Here is a 6,099-nt window from a genome sequence, read left to right as displayed (position 1 = left end):
CATGGGGGGGCATTACGAACAGTATTCCCAGCAGGTCGAAGGGGGCGATCCTTTCCATCTGCTCAAACCTGGAGTGCTGTGTCCAGTTCTGGTTCCTCAGGACAAGAGAGACATGGAGCTCCTGGAGCAGGTACAATAGAGAGCAAGAGAGGTGACTGAGGGACTGGAGCATCTCTTAGAAGGAAAGGCTGAGAGAGAGAGAATTCTGTTCACAGAGTCATAGAATATGCTGAGGTAGAAGGGATCCAAAAGGATCATCAGGTCCAACTCCTGGTGCTGCACAGATACTCCTGGAATTACACGGTGTTATCTGACAGCATTGTCCAAATGCCTCCTTAAATGCCTCCATCAAGCTTGGTGCTGGCACCAGTTCCCTGAGGAGCCTGTTCCAGTGCTCAGCCACCCTCTGGGTGAAGAACCTTTTTGTAATACGCAGCCTAAACCTGCCCTGATACAGCTTTAGGCCATTTCCTCAGGTGCTGTCACTGTCACCACAGAGATGAGATCAGTGCCCCTCTCATCCCAAGGAAAACTGCAGTGAGGTCTCCTCTGAGTCTCCTCCAGGCTGAACAGACCAAGCAACTTCAAATGCTCTTCATACAGGTTCCCCTCAAGGCGCCCTTCACCATCCTCATGGTCCTCCTTTGGACACTCCAATAGCTTTGTATCTCTCTTATACTGTGTATAAGAGCTGTCTCCAGCACTGGAGGTGAGGCTGCCCCAGAGCAGAGCAGAGCAGGACAATCCCCTCCCTTGCCTGGCTGATGCTGTGCCTGATGTCCCCAGGACACGGGTGGCCCTCCTGGCTGCCAGGGCACTGCTGACTCATGTTCAACTTGCCATCAACCATCCCCTTCCCCTTCTGCCTTTGCTGCCTGGCACCCTGGGCTCCTCTTCTCAGGTATGGATTGCCTGGGGCACAGCAGAAATAAGAACATGACACAACCTCGACTGAGTGCGCTTGATGCCAGGGTGCATCAGATGGCATCAGCTCTGCAGATGTGTGGTGGTGTGCAAGGCCATTGGCAAGTGCTGGTTCACCCAAGAGGAGTTGGGTAAGGGCTCCTTAACACAGAAGGTGCTCATAAATGTGCTAATTATTACACTTGACTACAGAGGTAATTCTGTTCTCTTGGTCTTCATTTCACGGAGATCCCGTCACTAACGTTTGCTGAAGTAGCCAAGGTAAGCAGTTCCAGGAAGAGGAATTCTTTGCAGAGCAGAGCGGAAATGTGAACCCAGCAGAGGTTGAGGCTCTTACTGGAATTTGGGCTTCCTCGAACACATTCTTATGGTTCTAGGCATCATAACTGGGAATCCCTGAGAACCAAGCATCCCTGAGAACAGGGATGAGGGAAACACATCATGTGGCTTGGCCCAGCCAAATTCCAACATGTTTTCTGATGGGCCCTACAAAATCATCGTAAATCTTGTCAGTTATCACTCCAGGTGATTCTTGTGTCTCCCAGCCTCCCGCTGCATGTAGATGCTGCCTTTTCCTGTGCAGCTGGGGGAGAAACCTGGAGGGCTGCTGTGCCATGTGACCAGGGTGTGCTGTGTGATGGAACACAGAACAGAGCATAGGACACAGAGGTGCAAGTTAGAAAGGGCGTAGCAGAGCTCTGCTCTGTCTTTTAGGCCAGTTTCAGCAACTCTCAACTGCTTACACTGAGGAGCAACCTTTTATGCAAAAGGTATGCCTTTCTGCAGTCCCTTGACTGCCACACTGATGTTGCTTTCCAGTTCTGAGGCCAGTTCTGGATGCCCTCCCCTGAGGAGTAACATGCTCCTGCAACTCCTGTAAATGTGTCCTGAGTCTTCTGAATGTGGGCTTGCACATTCAGAAGACTCACGACAGCTCTTGAGACAGAGAATGCCAGACTCCTCAGTTCTGATGGAAGTTGTGTCAGGAGCTCCTGGTTGTGTCTGGAGTAAATAGAAATTGAGTGAGATTTTGAGTCAGATAATACAGCTGCATAACCAAAACCTCCCATGAGATCTTAAATTGGTCACTGCTCTTTATACAGATTTTAGTCAATGAAAATGCACTGAAGGCTGTACTCCATAACAATAATACAGTGTTGATACTTTGCTCTGACTAACCATAACCACAACCATTTCATCATGGAAAAAAAAAAAAAATCCTTTCTTTCCCAGCAGCTGATGTGTGGGCCTGACTGAATTTTGCTACCCAAAAGGGTCACCAGAGATGGAGATCTAAAGATAGCCTGGTTGCCAGTTACTCCTGCTGCCATGCTGAAGATGGGAAGGGTGGTGACAGCACCTAGAGTTTTTATGAATTACCGTCCATCCCCTGGACTATGGCACAGTAACAGAGGCAGTAGAGCCAGAAGTGTTTCTCTGCCTCCTGCTGCTTACTCTCTATTTTGCTTTCCCCTGTGGCTGCCTGCAGGCTTCTTTTAGCTTGATATTTAATTTTCTGATTGACTTGGCATTCAGTGCATTGTTCATTAAAAGCTGAGCTGGAAAAGATGATGAGATGCAATTGAAAAGAAATAGTGACTTCTTAGTAGCAGTTACAGTCTGTTATTCTGGCATACCTGGTTACACTGAGACCCACAAACTAATTCTTGTTTTTGTTTTATTTCCATACTTAGAGTGTGTGAGAGAGGAATCAACTTCTGGTCTTTTTCCAAAGTATAGAGACCTGGTAGAAGTGACAGTGAAAGTAATTTAGTTACCTATTGAGAAGAATAGAGTACAGGCTTCCTGTGCATCTTGATACTACTTGCTTTCTCTTGTTTATAGTTATATAGACCTGCTAAGAGTGTCATCCAAGTGACAATTAAAGTGGGTTGTTTTAGCCTTTTTCTAAAGTTGGTTCAAAACACTGAGCTGTGGAGCCATTTGTCCTAATTTCTCAGCTCACTATTTCAAGAGCAGATGGAGCGTGACATGTACATGTCCTAGAATCAGTGTTCCTGGGAGAATTTCTGAGATCCTCTGAAATCCAGTATTATAGTTGAATGTTGTGATTGAAGGCTGGTCTTTTTCTCTTGTTTTGTTTTCCGTATAAAGACCATGAGTGCTCTTTGATATACTGGCTTACCAGACCTGTATTACAAGCCCTGTATTCCTAATAGATCTTGGGAAGAAAGCACTATTTTCTTCGAATTCTTGGGAAATTCCAACTATATTCCAGCAAAATTGAATCCATGTTTCTCCTCTCAAGATGTACTTATATATTAGCATAGGATTTGTGAAAAATGAGGTTCACATAATTTTTATAGAATTTAAAAGTTTAATAAAAAAAACAATTAGGAGAAAAAAATAAAGTATACAGATACAGCTGGGTGTCTCTGCATTCAGCTAAGAGAGCACACCTTACTGACAAAGGATTGTCCCTTAAAAACAGAACCCTACTACATATCCATAAATTCTCATACATATTCATACATTCTTCTTAGGATCTTTGGTGTTCTTCTGTTTAGTTTTCTCTTGCCTCCTTCTCAATAGATCAATCCTCTTGGCGCCATTGAGATTTACATTCTCTGATACCAGGAATGCAATAAATTCCTCCCCCCAGAGTTCTGGTCACTGCTGTCTTCATCTGGATAAGATAGTTTACAAATGCAGGTGTTCTCTAGCTATTTTTTTCCTCAGTCTTTGGGTTATACAAACAAAAGCATTTTTTATTTTAATACTGTGCCATAGCCTAACATATATATATTACACTACTATTTCTAAATTTCATCAATAACAGAAATAAAGAAAACTATATTAATACAACAAAATTTCTCATTCTTATACACATAACATTCATTTTAATATTTGCGAAAAGCCAACAATATAAAATGTATCTCTAACAGGATTTTTTTTTTTCCGTTGGGATTTTGTGTGATAATTCTTTATTTTAGAGGAAGTACCATGTTCAGTTCTGTGCTGTTTCCTGAACTCAGGTGTTTTTCATACTTTGTGGTAACACCCTCTTTTATTAATGCTGAGTGTTTGATTAATGTACATTTGAGGATCTCTATAGTGTCAGTTGTATCACCTCAGCATAGAAAACTACCCATAACTCTGAAAACAAGCTTCTGCTTCCCCTTCCACCACTGAAGAAATGCTAAAGATTGGGATTTCTTCACAAATGTTTACTGTATAAAAAAAATCAAATGAAAAATAGCAATTCAGTGTAAAAGCTTAACACTGACTTTTGTTTAGAGGCCATTAAACGTAAGATTTATTATCGGAAGTTCCACTGAGACAACGAGCAATGCTTTGTTCGCAGTAGTTTGGAATAATGATCCATTGGATATCTGACTACAGACTAGACAGTTGCATGAGGAACATCTAAAACCTCCTGCAAAAAAATGCTGAAGTCTCAGCAAAACTGGTCTTAAGTCTCAGTTTAGTGTTGTGACATGACATGCCTGAGAAATGGCTAATCTGGGGAGGGGCAGCTGCTGGAAGAAAGATATTTTTATACTTCCCCCTCCCTTTTCTTTGTTTTCTTTACTTTGTTGCCTTGGGTAAAGTCAGAGCGAGTTCAACCTGGTGAGCTGAACCTGAACAGTTAACAGGTATTCAATAGCCTCTTGGATGCTTGAAAGTAACTTTTCTCCCTGAGGTCTCCTGTTGAACTGTTGTCCTCTATTCTGCTGACTCTCCAGTACAACATGACAGTGCATCCTAGCTCCCATTTGATCAAAGCACAATTGTAAATATATGTGTTTTCTAATTATGATGCATATAAACGTGTATCTCACATGCCAGGGCTTAAGGAAGAATAAAATGCATGCAGTCTGTAGACTTATTCTTCCAATAACACCTTTTGTTTTCATCTCTATTAGGTTTTTTCAATCTTAAAAAAAAAAATCTTCAAAAAAAAAAAGCAAATTAACATCAGTGTTGTTGTTTCACTGCACTTAGATCCAGATGCATCAAAATTGCTTTTTGATATCACAGTTGTCATAATTACTGCAAAGAATTCTGTGGGTCTAGCACACACAACATGCAGTAAATCATTGTTTCTCTTAGCAACCACTACATTAAGAGTAAACACACTGTTTTCCTATACTATTCTGAAGGACAGAATATTCTAATATCAGTTCAGATGGGAGAACTCATAGACAGACATTCAAAATGAATGCTACTGAAAAGGCACCTTACTGTGAATTGCTATGTATATATCACTGCTTACAAAAACTTAAATGTATCTGTCTGGGGTGAATGTGAAAAAAATCAACCATATGTAGTTGTTGAAAGATAAGCCACTAGAAGCATTTCTTACTGGTGTAATTTATTGAAGATGAACCGTGACCATGGATTCAACAAAGTGTGTGAATTTATAGCTCCCTAATGTGCTATTCAGTTTCTTTTCTTTTGTGTTTTTTGAGTCTATAGGATGCAAGAAAATCTGTCAGTTTTTGACAGCATTAACTATATTAACTATTTTACTATAAATGAGGAAACACTGCATTTCATAATGTGGTCAAATGATGTTCAGGACACTTACACTGTAAAAGTGTACCATGAATGTTTGCTCCAGAGCCCCCATAGTTCTGCTTTAGTTTCTTTATACGCTCTAGCACTCAATAATGTTGCCTTTATAAAGAAAATGGAAACCAAACATCAGCATTTGTACCAAGAAAAAATTTTAATTGGTAAGTTGTTTCAAAAATATTTTACAAATTTATTCTTATGTTTATAATCAGAAAGTTCTGTAAGGTGAAAACATTTCATTGTTGACCTTGGAGACAGGCTTCTGTAGATAAATCAAAATAACAATGCTTGAAAGCAGAAAAGAAAATGTTACATGATAAAGAAATTAAAGGTGCCTATTTCACACTGCAAATGATACAGTACGTTGGCTCTGACTCCAACAGCAACCAGTCAATCTTCTCTTCAGGTTTAGCATACAATCATAATAAAGTAAATTCCTGAAGTAGAGGGAAACAAAAATACCTGGCCTGGATCATCCAAATCACTTAAAAGTAACAATCACTGTGAAATATTCTTTGTACTTGTTAGTGTGTAAGGCAACAATCTTTTCTATACTTACTAAAGGTGCAGTTATTAGATACGTAGACCTTATGTTCTGGAATAAAATAAAGATACACAACCTGACAGTGCTGTCTG

This window comes from Pseudopodoces humilis, chromosome 4 (genome assembly GCF_049639895.1).
Source record: "Pseudopodoces humilis isolate 2021_Gansu_Grassland_sample_001 chromosome 4, ASM4963989v1, whole genome shotgun sequence".
NCBI lineage: Eukaryota > Metazoa > Chordata > Aves > Passeriformes > Paridae > Pseudopodoces > Pseudopodoces humilis.
Note: the sequence above shows the minus strand (reverse complement) of the source record.